At 37.2% G+C, this 15,434-nt stretch overlaps 1 pseudogene; it reads left to right on the forward strand.

The window, feature by feature from the left end:
* Positions 1–2,666: 2,666 nt before the first annotated feature.
* On the forward strand, positions 2,667–3,319 carry LOC132481182 (GTP-binding nuclear protein Ran-like; annotated as a pseudogene).
* Positions 3,320–15,434: the final 12,115 nt, after the last annotated feature.

Below are 15,434 nucleotides of genomic sequence, written 5' to 3' on the forward strand. Positions count from 1 at the left end.
CTGCTGCCTGCTGTACACACACAATTCTTGATTTTTTGATGAGAAAGGGAGTATTCTTTATCTTGTTCTCCCCATTGTAGTACTGACAGGGGTTAGAGGGGACAGACAGACAGCTTGTGGGCTGAGCGCTGCAGATGGCTGTCCTCCAACGCAAGCTCCTTCCCTTTCTCTGCCAAGCAGACCTCTGTAGGGATGCTGCTAGGCCATCCAAGGTTTAGCTCTACTGACATGGGACTGGAAACTGGACAAGAAATGGAAATGCACTGTGACTTCCCCTGTCCTCTTCTGCTCCTTGAGCCAAACAGCAAATCAAGCTTTGGTTTCAGAGGGAAAAAATACGAGACTGAAGGAAAGAGAAGGTGTTAGTCTCTTCACCCCATTTCCCCATGCCTGCTCACTTGCGGTCACTACCTTAGTTACATGAAACATCTGTTTCCAGGTAACCCGACAGATCTTGAGAATAGCACCTTGGAATTCTGTCTCTTTTGGGTCCTTCTGAAATGTTCTCACAGAGTAATGTGGTTGCTTTTTTTTTTTTTTTTCAACAAAATGTTTCTCCTTTCTAATTCAATTCTCTCTTTAGTTTGCTATTGGAACCAGAGACAACAATAATTTTGTTGGAAATTGAATCAATTGAGAAGCACTGGGAATGACTATGGTTTTAACCTCAGGTTGGGTTTCTTGGAATTCTGGGCCAAGTCCCTTTCCCAGTTGCTCAGAGGAAGTTTCAACGGATGTCATTGGAAATTGTATGTGTGTACGTCTGTGTGTAATTTAGGTCACAGTGGGGCCTTAAGGATCCGGAAGAAACTCTTGTTTTTTCCAGCGACTACCTCACTCTTCATGCCCAGCTAATATTTGGATCCATGTGATGCTGATGAACCAGGAAACCATTCCTATCTTTCTCAGCTTGAGATCACAAAGCTGTTCCCCTTATGGGGGAAATCAGAGAGATTTTTGTTCACACATCAATGTTTTACAGGCATAGACCTTTCCAAAATACTCTTTCACACATTCAGGATGCATATTTAGATAATCAGCTGATATAACTCAGAAGAAATTATTTATTCACACTTTGTAATTTTTTTACTTCAAATTTTAAGGGAAAATGATTGGAGTTACCCTCATCTAAAAGGGCAAAAAATTCTTAGTATACAACACAAACCACACTTTAATCCATTTCCTTTCATTTAACCAAATTCACAATTTACCTTGCTTCATTCCAACTAAACTCTAGTATTTAATGATGGGAGAATAGATGAAGCTCCATATTTCCCTAACTTCTCCCAAGCCCCTTTTATAACCTGTCCTTTTGTCTTCTTTCAACATAACCGTGGTAAATTGTGCAAGTAACATCTTCAAGGATGTGATAAGAAACTAATTTCTCAAGGAGTACAAGTTAATACGTTCTACCTCTATCCTCTACCCTAATTCTTTTTCTCTTCCTCTTATTTGTCTGTCTTCCTTGGACACATTCAATCTATTTTCTTTTCTTCTAGGCTCTCCTTTGGATTCTCATACAATGTTGGCAGGCTCCCTAATGGCTTTCCTAGTCCCGGTAGACAAGATACAGAATAATTTCAAAGCTGTGGCTCTAGTCTCTTCCTCCTCCTTGAAGTGCAGTATGAAGCATAGGATGGACCTGGTAAATTTAACAACTGCTCTTGTTGGATTAAAAGATCCAATCTGACAGTATTGGGTCCCTAGTTTTCCATAAATCTTTCTCACTCCCAGTGACCCTTTTTAAATTTCTGAAATATTGATTACCATTTATATTCATCCACTCCCAAAATAAAAGCAAAATTCAAAAATCCTGAGCAACTTCATGGTTCTAAACCAGCCATAAAACCCATCATTCTGACTTCTGTTTCTTTTCAGGCATTATTTGGCTCTTGTTCTAATTTAAAACTCTGGCTTGCATCCAAATCTTAGTGAAAATTAAGCCTTGTTTTTTTCTTTCTTCCATGTTAGGTTTTTTTTGCAGAGTTATCTTATTCAGTCTGGCAGGTTTTTTTGTTTTGTTTTGTTTTTGAAAAATAATTTCCTTGCTCCTCTGGCCCACAAGCTCCCCTGCTCCCAACACACACAAAATGTAGAATTTGTTCCCTGGACTCTGTCTCAGCAGAATCTGTCCTCTGGGTTTCCTGTCTCATTTTAGTAGCTCTTGATGCCTCCTCTGTTGTCTCAGTGACTGCTCACTCTAGGTAAGTGGAGGTGAACGAAGAGTGGGAATGTAAGGAATATCCAGTGTCTAGTCAAGATTCCTTCTCCAGAAATAGTGACCTTCTAGGTATTACCAACTTCATCTCAGAAGGCAGTGGTTCATCGATTCTGGGTTGTGAAAAAGATACACTCCATGAATGCAGGAATTCCTCCCTGCTTTGTTCATAGCACTTGGAACAGCAGCTGGCACACTAGATTTTCAGTAAGTATTCTGTGAATGAATGAATTAGATATCCATGAATGAGGCATCCATTTATGAATTGAATTTTGTTTTTAATTCAAAAGAAAGTTCAGCAATTTTAGGTCAAAAGGCATTTTCATGCTGCAATATTTAACATTTTAAGTGTTCTCATTTTCATCACTAACAGAGGTTATATAAAAATCAACCAACAATCAAGCAAACAATGGATTGGGCTTAGCCAGGTGAGGAACAGAGAGACACTTCTGGAAGAACCATCATGATGGCTGCCCAAAAAGAATCCCAAGTTCTATTTAAAAGTGAATTGGTTGGTGATGACAATACTGGTAAACTATATTTTTAAAGTGTCATTTGACTCATGAGTTTGAAATGTAGTCACTTTGATTGTTGAAGTCTATCACCCCATGCTTCATACCAACAATAGACTTTTTAAATTCAATGAATTAGACATACATTTGGTAGCCTGAGAAATGGCTATTTGATCCAAGCCCAGCAAGCCATTATAATGTTTGACGTGACATCGAGAGTTACAAGTGTGCACCTAAGTGGCACAGAGATCTGGTAGGAATATATGAAAACATCCTCATCTTATTGCATGGCAACATAGTGCGTATTAAGGACTGAGAAATTAAGGAAAATTCCACTGCCTTCTAATGAAAGAAGGATCTCCAGTAATATGAGATTTCTGCCAGAAGTAACTACAACTTTGAGAAGCCTGTCCATTGGCTTGCTAGGAAACTAACTGGCGATCCTGACTTGGAGTCTGTTGGCACGGGTGCTCTCACCCCACCAATCATAGTCATGGACTCAGTTTTGGAAGTTCAGTATGAGCACGGCTTAGAGGCTGCTCAGATTACTATTCTCCCAGAGAGAATGATACCCTGGGAGAAAAGGTAGCTGAAGTCCGAGGTCTAGTTTTATAGGCAACTGTTTTGTGATGTCCAGGAAGCAGTGTGTTTGAGACTTTATTACACAGCTAACCAGATATATCCTTCATCCTTATGATGCTAAATGAATGGGATTTGAAATGAATGTGGCAGTATAAAAAATACCTTTATATTTTACTTCCATATTTGGCTGTTTGGACTCCAGTTGTTTCTTTCCTGAGTTTCAAATGTAAGACTGCTATGGTCACAGCACACACAGAAACACACAAAAAATCAGTGGGTTTGGACTTTTCTTCTGGAATTGGACCATATATAGGTAAATAAAATATCACTGGAGAAAAGCCCTAAATTTCCAATAGGTTAATAAATTAGTATACCATGTAAAAACTGATTTAATATTTTACAGTACTCAAAATAGTGATTATTAAAAATTTTAAATAGCATGAGAAAATGCTTATGCTAAGTTGTTAAGTCAGACACAAATTGAATACACATATAGTCACAACTGTAGTTCAAAAATAAATAAGCCTAATGGGAAATACATTTAAAAAGTTAACATGATGAGATTATGGTTAGCTTTTCTCTTTTTCTTTTTCAATATATTTTTAAATCTTGATAATTTATATATGTAATTTTAATGAAGGAGAAAAGCTTTTATTTCAATTGACAAAAAAATAAATCATCAAGTGTGTAAAAATACTTTGAAAATTAAAAAAAAAGAAACAATGCAAAATAGCATCTCATCATCAGATTGCTGGGAAATATTTGCAAATGTAAAAAGTTGATTATCATTTATCTACATCATGAAAAGCAATTAACAATTAGATGACAAATGCATTGCTTTGTAATGATTCAACAGCAAAACGAATTCAAAATATACTTTCAGTAATCAAATCAGCATAATTGTGAAAAATTGTTCATGTCCTTTTTTGGTTTGTTTCCCTCATATAAGCCTGTATTCCTGTGCTTTTTGGCCATAGCTGCATAAACTAATTAATATTTCAGTGGGTCTATGTACTACCCTAACCACACACCTCCCCCACCCCCAATAGTTCCCTGGTCTGAATTAAAGTAATTATTTTATTGGAAAAATAGTTCCAATAGCTTAGCTCACTGGCCCTGGCCTGATTATTATGATTATAAGCTATTAACTGAAATCAATGCTATTGGCCACATGCTGGCTTAGTTACACAGTGTCCAAATTTTTTGCCTTCTATTTGCATCTATTTTTGCAAGGGAAAAGAAAAGAATAAATGATCCTAGTCTATATTTTTAAACGAACCAAACGTATTATTTTCCACAAAGTTTCCTTCATTACACAATATTTTAAAAATCTCTATCCTTGTTTCCTGTTCTTTATTGCTCCTTCCATTCACTCATTTATCCTGCAGGCATTTTTTAAAGTAAATTTTTTTGTATTAGAATAGATTTAGATTTACAGGAAAAAAAAAAAAAACCTGGGAAGATAATGCAAAGTTCCCACATATATCACAGCCTGTTTTCTTTATTATTTAATATTATTTCTCTATTCTTTAGTATGGTGCATTAGTTACAATTAATGAACTAATACAGATACATTATTATTAACTAGAGTCCATATTTCATTCGTATTTCCTCAGTTTTCACCTAATGCCCTTTCCTGTTCCAGGATCTCATCCAAGATACTACATTACATTGAATTGTAATGTCTCCTTAGATCCCTCTCAGCTATGACAGTTTCTCAGACTTTTCTTGGTTTTGATGACCTTGAGAGTTTTGAGGAGTACTAACTAATCAAGTATTTTGTAGAATTTTCCTCAATTGAGATTTGTCTGGTGTTTTTCTTACCATCAGACTGGAGTTATGTGTTTTGGGAGGAAGATCACAGAGGTGAAGGGCTATTCTCATCATATCATATCAAGGGCACATATTAACCCCATGACTTATCACCGTTGATTTTGATCACTGTTGATTTTGATCACTGTTGATCACTGATCAAAGTGATCAGTGGCTACAAAGTGATCAAAGGCTACAAGTAGCCTTGTAGGGGTTCTCCTCTGTAAAGTTACTTTCCCCCCCTCCCATTCCATACTGTCCTCTTTGGAAAGAAACTGCTATCCACAGACCACCCTTAAGGAATGGAGAGTTATGCTCCACTTAGTAGAGGGCAGAGCATCTACATAAATTATTATGAATTCTTCAGCATGGGAGATTTGTTGAGTCTCCCTATTAATTGATTCAACACTTTAGTTATATCAATATGGACTTTTGGATATTTATTTTATACCTTGAGTTACAATCTACTACTACTTAATTTTGTTGCTGAAATTGTTTCAGTTTGGGCCATTGGGAGATCTTTCCATTGGCTCTGGTGTCCATTTGATATACCCTCGTCCTTGTAGAGTTTTGGTTTTTTGGGGGGTTTTGGGGGTTTTGTTTTTTGTTTTTTGCACTTCCTTACTTTTTGATACTAAAAGATGCCTCAGGTTCTTCATCATAGATATTTTCTGCCCCAGTCTTAGAATTAGCCATTTCTCTAAGGAGCCCTGTTTCTTTCTATTGTAGAGTGGTACTAAAAACCAAATCTGGGTGCTAGGTGTGCTCATTGCTCCTAGGGTGTTGTTGCCCCCAGACCCTCCCAGCTGACAGAGCAAGGAAATATGTGTGTTATACTAACCGGTGTGTATGTGTGTATCACACCTCTATGTATTTCTGTATGCAACCATCTTCATCTATATTAAGCTAAACACGCACTTATACCTGTGATTTCAATTCTAATCCATTACCATATGAATCATTCTAGCCTCCTCTCTTGCTTAGCTCAAACTCCCACCCCAATAGTAAGAAACCTGGATCTTCCCGTCACCATCTGTTTACTTAATTGTTCAATTTCAGCATACATGCACAGTGGTGTCAGAATTGTTACACCACACCCAGGCACTTATTTTTAAGTGGAGTTTTTGGGGTCGCATGAATTTGAGCTGAATTTTTAAAAAAATAATCTTCATTACTTAAATTTCATTATATTTACCTCATAACTTAAATGTCCCTATTAGCATAAGCCTATGATCAAAGATGATATTAGCAATGGAAAACATCATTAATAATTTTAGTTCACTCATCCTCCCCCAATTTGATTGAGATATAAAACTGAGGGCTTCCCTGGTGGCGCAGTGGTTGAGAGTCCGCCTGTCGATGCAGGGGACACGGGTTCGTGCCCCGACCCGGGAAGATCCCACATGCCACGGAGCGGCTGGGCCGGTGAGCCATGGCCGCTGGGCCTGCGCGTCCGGAGCCTGTGCTCCACAACGGGAGAGGCCACAACAGTGAGAGGCCCGCGTACCACAAAAAAAAAAAAAAAACTGAGTCTGGAGAGATGCATACTCAAGTTCACAAAGATAAGAAACAGTTATAAGTTAGTATTTGGTACAAAGATGTATGTGTTAAAATTGATGCTTGATACACTATCTTTAAATTTCTTTTGAAAGTTCATAAAGATACATGAAAAGGCAAGAAATTGCAACTCTGCTGGAAAGTAATTATAAGAGAAGAAAGAATACTAATAGAAATTTCAATAATTGTAGCCGCATGGAATTGGACAGAGAAAAATCCTAGAGTTTTCTTTACTTATGCACAGAACAAATGCAGATGGCCCAGAAGATGATAGGAAAATATTTTGGTTCATCTTCTCTGATCATTCTAATTATATAATAAAGGAGCATCAATGTCTGGAAATATGTCTCCTGCACATATCATTCTGATTATTGGAAATTATTTTTTAAGATATTTGTCCAGCAATAAAGTCATCAATAAAAATATTGGGAGCAATAAAAAACAAACAAAAGCATAAGTAAGGAGATGCTTTCCTGAAGGCAGAGCAAAAGAAGAGGTGATAATTATGAGAAAGAAGTTGTTGATATGGAAACAGAGAATGGATATTTTGCCTATATTGGAAATCAGAAAATCACCTGTTTTTCAAAGTCTGGGCAGTCTAAGTCATAACTGAAGTAAAAATATAATTACTGGGATTATTGTTTACATATAAAATCATTGGCCACCTGGAAATTCAAAATAATCAACTAATAAGCTCCTAGAATTAATAAGAAAGAGCAATAAGGTGACAGGATACAGAACTACAAAGAAATTATGATCTTTATTTGTTTATTACATAATGAAACATAATGTAAAAGTATCTCAGTGCCAGTGGTGTTAGGGAACTGCTCACATAGTAAAGGGGAAAGCACAAACATGAAAGCGAAATGGGCAATAAGCAGTCTTCAGGATCAAAAGGTTAGAAGATGCTGCTTTCAATGGAGGGACAAATTTTGACCATGTTGCACTGCCTTTTGTTTTCTTTGCTACCTTGAGGAAAGGAGAGACTAATTATATTAATGGCTAACATTTATATGGTGCTTATGAGACAGACACTGTTATAAATGCTATATACATATTAACACACTTAATCCTACTGTAGACTTAAATCTACAGGGTCAAGAAGCTGGAAGAACTCAGCCATAAAAAAGAATGAAATATTGTCATTTGCAGCAACATGGATGGACCTAGAGATTCTCATACTCAGTGAAGTAAGTCAGATAGTGAAAGACAAATATCATATGATATCAGTTATAGTGGCATCTAAAAAATGATACAAATGGACTTATTTACAAAAAAGAAACAGACCCACAGACATAGAAAACAAGTTTATGGTTACCAAGGGGGCAGGGAGTGAGGGATAAATTAGGATTAACAGATACACACTACTATATATAAAATAGATAAACAACGAGGATTTAAGGATTTACTGTATACTACAAGGAATGATATTTGACATCTTATATATATATGTGAAACTAAATCACTTTGCTCTACACCTGAAACTAACAGGTGTACATTGTAAATCAACCATAGTTCAATGTTTTTAAAAAAGTTGGGAGAACTCCAACGGGATAAACCAAAAAATCCATACCAAGATACATCATAAACAAACTTCTGAAAACTAAAGACAAAAAAAAAAAATCTGGACAACAACCAGAGAAAATGGACACCTTATTTATAGGGGGGAAATTTTTTAGAATGACAGCAGGTTTCTCTTCAGGTAGTATTCATTTATCTCCATTTTATATGTAAATAAACAGAGGCGCTGAAACATTCAGGAACTTTCTCTTGGTCTCTGAGCTAGAAAGTGGAGATGCCAGGTTCTGTATTCTTACCCTGTGCCTAGCCACAACTAGGCTTCCACTATTTTAAAGGTTCACATACATTCAAGCCCAAATCACCAGAACACCGATTTATATGGGGTTGTGGAGTCAAAGCCCCAGTTAGTAATAAAATGTGATTCTATCTGGAATGTTTTTCATACATACATGTGTTTCTTGGGACTCTCCTTGTAGTTTCAGAGAAACTGTGAACTGGTGGAGGATTCAAGTGTTCTAGATCCCACAGAGACTCAACTTAGAAATAGTAACAATATACATATACGATTTATAAACTTAACAAGAACCACGTGGCACCTATAAAATAAAAATAAAACACCAACAAACCAACCGAAAGAAATAAAAGAAGATTTAAGGAATTCCACTTCAGAGAACAGGAAGTAGATGTATTTCTTCCTGTTCCTCCCTCTAATTACAGCTAAAAATCCTAGACATTATGTACAAAGCAAACAGAGGAAGACTCTGAAAGGTAGAAAGAAGGCAGATAGGGTAGGGATCTCAGAACCTGAGGAATGATAGGGTGGTGAGTTACATTAATGGGCTTTTTGAGTTTGTTTGTTGCCTCTTAATCCCACTGTGGAGCTAAAGAAGCCAGCAGTCTGGGACTGCCAAGTACACAGACAAAAAGATCCATCCCCAACAAAAGCCTGTTATCTGTAGGTAAAGGAAGAACATAGAGACTGCCTAGAAAGAGAGAATGTTGAGATCATCTACTGCAGCCAAACACAAAAACAACAGTAAAGTGGCCCTACCCATGTCATTAAAGATGGAGAGCAAAGTCTAGACTTCCATCCCAAGAGTTTGCAACAAGGTTTCCAAACACCCCTGCAGAAGTAGTATCTGAAAAGGGAGCTGTGCCTTTTGTTTCCCAAAGAGAGGTAAAGGGGCCTTACCAGCAGGTCTAGGGAAGACCACAAGAGGAGCCTGGACTTCAACAACTGCCCAGCATGAGTGAGTCATCTCTTCTTCTCCTTAACTGGTGGTGTCAGAAGAAGCCTAGTGGAGAGTCAGGACTTTTATTTTAATTGAAGTTTCATTTACTTACAATATGATATTAGTTTCAGATGTACAACCTAGTGATTTGATATTTTTAGAGATTATACACCTCATAAAGTTACTATAAAATATGAGCTATATTCCCTGCACTGTACATTACATCTTTGAATCTTATTTATTTTATACCTATTAATCCCCTTCCCCTATCTTGCCCCTCCCCATAGCCCTCTCCCCACTGGTAACCACTAATGTGCTTTCTGTATTTGCGAGTCTGTTTTGTTATATTCGGTCATTTGTTTTATTTTTCAGATTCCTTGTATAAGTGAAAACATACACATTTGTCTTTCTCTGTCTGACTTACTTCACTAAGCATAATACCCTCCAGGTCCATCCATGTTGTTGCAAATGGTCTTTTTTTTATTTATTTAATCTTATTCTTTTTATGGCTGGGTAATAGTCCACTGTGTATATATATGTACCTTATCTTCATTATCCATTCATCTGTTGATGGACACTTAGCTTGCTTCCATATATTGGCTATTGTAAATAATGCTGCTATGAACACTGGGGTGCATATATCTTTTCAAATTACTGGGTTTTTTTTTTCTTTGGATATATACCCAGGAGTGGGATTGCTGGATCATATGGTAGTTCTATTTTTAATTTTTTGAGAAACCTCCATACTGTTCTCCATAGTGGCTGTATCAATTTACATCCCCACCAACAGTGCAGGAGGGTTCACTTTTCTCCACATCCTCGCCAAGACTTGTTATTTGTTGTCTTTTTGATAGTAGCCATTCTAAGTGTGAGGTAGTATCTTATTGTGATTTTGATTTGCATTTCCCTGCTGGTTAGTGATGCTGAGCATCTCTTCATGTGCCTTTTGACCATCTGGACCATCTGTACGTCTTCCTCAAAAAAAGGCCTGTTCAGGGCCTCCCTGGTGGCGCAAGTGGTTGAGAGTCTGCCTGCCGATGCAGGGGATACGGGTTCGTGCCCCGGTCTGGGAGGATCCCATATGCCGCGGAGCGGCTGGGCCCGTGAGCCATGGCCGCTGGGCCTGCGCGTCGGAGCCTGTGCTCCGCAACGGGAGAGGCCACAACAGTGAGAGGCCCGCATACCGCAAAAAAAAAAAAAAAAAAAAAAAAAAAAAAGGCCTGTTCAGGTCCTCCACCAATTTTTTAATCAGGTTGTTTGTTTTTCTGATGTTGAGTTGTATGAGTTCTTTGTATATTTTGGATATTAACCCCTTATTACATATATAGTTTGCAAATATCTTCTATCTTCTCCCATCCAGTAGGTTCCATTTTTGTTTTATTGATGGTTTCCTTTGCTATGCAAAAGCTTTTAAGTTTGATTAGGTTCCATTTTGTTTATCTTTGCTTCTGTTTCCCTTGCCTGAGAAGACAGATTCCCAAAAGACATCGCTAAGACCAATGTCAAAGAGTGTACTGCCTATGCTTTCTTCTAGGAGTTTTATGGTGTCAGGTCTTACATTTAGGTCTTTAATCCATTTTTAGTTTATTTTTGTGTATGGTGTTAGGGAGTGCTCTAATTGCATTCTTTTACAAGTAGCTGTCCAGTTTACCCAGCACCACTTTTGGAAGAGCCTGTCTTTTCCCCATTGTATATCCTTGCCTCCTTTGTTGTAGCTTAATTGGAAAGTCAGGATGTTTACTATCACCCTTCAGCAATGAAACCACCCCCACCATGGCTTCAGCCAGGGCGATGTGAACAGGAGGACCCGAAGCCTGCCCAGCAGTGACAAGAACTCCCCGAGCCCAACTCCGCCCACTCAGGTGCAAACAAAGCTGAATGGAGACATTTTACCTCCACCTGGTAGTAGCACCTTCTGCTGCCACATCAGCATTAGACAAAGCAGCTAAAACACAAGGGTCAGATAAAAACCAGTCTCATAATACGAATGTCCAAGATTCAATCAAAAGTTACTTGTCATGCTGTGAATGGGGAAGATCTCAAGCTGAATGAAAATAGACAGTCAATAGACTGCAACACCGAGATGACAGAAATGGCACAATTATCTGACAAACATTTTAAAGTAGACATGGTAAAAGTCCTTCAATAAGCAATTACAAGCATGCTTGACACAAATGCAGTAACTGAAATGCAAAGCTCAGTGGATGGGCTCAGCAGCAGAACATAAGAGACAGAAGGAAGAGTCAGAGTACAGGACAACAGAGCAACAGAAATTATCCAGTCTGGACAACAGATGGCAAATAGACTGGAAAAAACGAACTTGCTTCTCAAGTATGAGAAGTATAGTTCTCATACTTGTGGAACTATAACAAAAAATCTAACATTCATGTTGTCAGATAGCAATTATAAATGAGTGTGCAGCAAACGGAAGAGTTGGAAAATATGTGAAGCAAAATTGATAGATCTGGAAGGAGACATAGGCAAATCCAAAATCCACTCACAGAAGGTGAAGACTTCATCACCCCTCACTCAGCAAGTGACAGAACAACTGGACAGAAAAACCAGTAAGAATATGGAAGAACTCAACAACAACATGAGATAGCAGGATCTGATTGATATTTATAGAACATTCCACCCAATGACAGCAGAATACATGTTCTTTTCAAATACTCACAGAACATATACCAAAATAGACCCTTGGCTATAAAAACAAACCTCAACAAATTTAAAAGAATTGAAATGCTTCAGAACATATTCTCCAACCACTAAAGAACCAAACTAGAAATCAGTAAGAGAAGGCTTATAGGAATATTTCTAAACACTTGGAAACTGAACTATAGGTATTTATATAACCTGTGTGTCAAAGAAGAAGTCTCAAAAGAAATATAAAAAGCACATTAAACTGAGTGAAAGTGAAAACAAAACATATCAAAATTTGAAGGAGACATCTAAAGCAGAAGCAACAGGGAAATTTATAGCACTAAGTGCATACACTAGAAAAGAGGAAGGTCTCATGTTAATAATCTAAATTCCTGCCTCGAGAACCAAAAAGAAGGAGAACTAAAACCAAAGCAAGAAAATAAGTAAAGATAAGAGCAGAAATCAGTGAAATTGAAAACAGAAAAATAACAGAGAATGAAACAAAGAATTGGTTCTTTGAAAAATATCAATAAATTGACAAACCTCAAACAAGATGTTCAAAGAAAAAAAAGAAAGACACAACTTACCAATACCAGAAATGAAATATCACTACTAGTAATGCAGACACCAAAAGGATAATAAGAGAATACATGAATCTGACAATTTAGACAATAAAAACCCCACAAATTACTGTATCTCACCCAATATGAAATAATTTGAATAAATAGTCTTATAAGTAATTTAAAAAAATGAATTCATTATTTAAAAATCCTTAAAAAGAAAATCCCCAAACCCAAAAAGTTTTCCTGAGAATTCTACTAATATGAGAAAATAGGGGAAAAAAACACTTTTCAATTCATTTTATTACCCTGATACCAAAATTTATATTATAAATTGATAAAACGTCAACCTCTAAATATTAAAAAATAAAGAAAAAAGATAAATAAAAAGTACTTAAATAATTGGGATAAATAACAAGCATAAAAAAAGAAAACTAGAGACCAATACCTCTCATGAATATAGACACAAAAATCTTTAATGACATATTAGCATATAGAATTCAGATATATATAAGAATTATATACCATATCCAAGTGAGACTTATCCGAGGACCCAAGACTGGTTCAATATTCAAAAATGAATCAAGGTAATCTGCAATATTAACAGCTAAAGAAGAAATATCCCATGATCACCTTAATCAATGTAGAAAAACGATTTGACTAAATTCAACACTCGCTCATGAGAAAAATGCTCAGAAAAACAGAAATAGAGGCAAACTTCCTCAACTTGATAAAGAACACCTACAAAAAACTTACAGCTAACATTATCCTTAATGGTGAAGGAATGAAGTCTTTCCTCCTGAGCTCAGGGAAAAGGCAAATATCAGCTCTCACCACTCTTATTTAGCATAGCGCTAAAATTTCTATCCAGTGCAATAAGGCAAGAAAGGGCAATAATGACATACAGGTAAGAAAGGAAAATGCATGATTGTCTACCCAGAAAATTGAAAAAGAAAAAAACTATTAACACACAGAAGAATTTAAACAAATCTTTAGAAAATTATGCTGCATGAAAAAAGTCAATCCCAAAAGGTACATACTATATAGTTCCATTGATATAACATTCTTGAAGTGGCAGGATGGTAGAAATGAATAACAGCTTAGTGGCTGTTGTGGATTAGGGAGCGGGTATGATGGGCTGTGGCTATGAAAGGGCAACCCGAGGGATCTTTGTGGTGATGAAAACGTTCTGTATCCTGAGTGTATCAATGTTGATATACTGTCTGTGATACTGATTATAGTTTTCCTAGATGTTACCGTGGCAAAAACTGGGTAAATGGTACACAAGATCTCTCTGTATTATTTGTTACAACTGAATGTGCATCTATAATTATCTCAAAATAAAAATGTTTATTTCAAAAAAAAAGAAAGAAAGAAATATAGCTACATAGCACAAGCCTAAATAAAAGACCAAATTTTACCTAAGGAATACTTTTGTCCTAATTAATGTGCAGACTTTGTACAAGATAAGTCACAATCCCTTACAATTTACATTATAAACTGATAAAATGTAAAACCTTTCTATATTAAAAAATATATAAAATTAAGAGATAAGCAAAAATTATAAAACATGCATTCAAATAAATAAGAAACACTCTAAACACCCCAATATAGCAACAGGCAAAAATATGGACAGTTTACAAAAGGGAAATGCACATGGTCTATAAATAAACATTATGAGATACTGAATATCCTTAGTTATCAAAGAAACATGAAATAAGACAATATTCCGCATACCTTAAGTGTCTAGCAGAGCCCTGACCAAACTGTGAACCTTCCTACTCCACCTGGAATCCAGTTTGCTAGATCATTTTTCCTCAGTAATCTAAATGAATTCCTAACTACTCTCTGAATACATCCATTAGAATAATTTACAAGACAGTGTACTTCCCTTGACTTCTTGGCCTAGAACTTCCTAATTTGTCTTCTTGGTCTTCCTTAGAATAACACTAGGATATTAGTTGGATATTTTCTAATTCCCAAGTCTCTCCACCTGGGCAGAGCAATGGCGTCTAGGAAAAGGGTTGTAACACAAACCTCAGCGAGGTTGCAGGTGTTTAGAAGAAATAATACCTCCATGGGCCACATCTCACACCCCTCCCAGGACTGGGTATGACACTCTCAGGAGCCTTCTGATGGCTGGTACTCTCCACCTACAGGCCCGTATGTGCCAAGACAGGGTACCTCTTAGGTTTCCAAATTTTGAACGTGCTTCATGGTTTTATTTTTTCCTAAGATGTATCTCCATTTGTCTTTGTCAGTTTAGGCTGCTGTAACAGAGCACCGCAGAGTGGGAGGCTTGAACAACAAACATTTATTTCTCACAGTTCTGGAGGCTGGGAAGTACAAGATCAAGGTGCAAGCCAATCAGTTCTGGTGAGGGTCCACTTCCTGGTTCGCACCTTCTTGCTGTATCCTCACATTGCTGCTTATAAGGGCAGCAATCCCATTCAGGAGAGCTCCGCCCTCACGACCTAACTGCCTTCCAAAGATCCCACCTCTAAATACCACCCCACTGGGGAACAGGAATTCAACAAATATTCAGTCCGTAGCACCATTAGAGGGAGTTGCTACCAGACCACATGGAGTTTCTTCTCTTAGTCCATGACAAATACGGAGAAAATGTTTAAAAAGGTATTAGACCTTTTTGCCTGAGGCTGGGAAGTAAACAGCCTGGCCCTGACATTTGCAGGACGCAGGACAAGAGTATAGATGGAGACACTTATACACCATGAGCTTCTAGGCACTCAATCCAAGCCAAGCAACCCTGACCCACAAGGAATCCCCTATCTCCCACCTC

Source organism: Mesoplodon densirostris, chromosome 20 (genome assembly GCF_025265405.1).
Source record: "Mesoplodon densirostris isolate mMesDen1 chromosome 20, mMesDen1 primary haplotype, whole genome shotgun sequence".
Taxonomy (NCBI): Eukaryota; Metazoa; Chordata; class Mammalia; order Artiodactyla; family Ziphiidae; genus Mesoplodon; species Mesoplodon densirostris.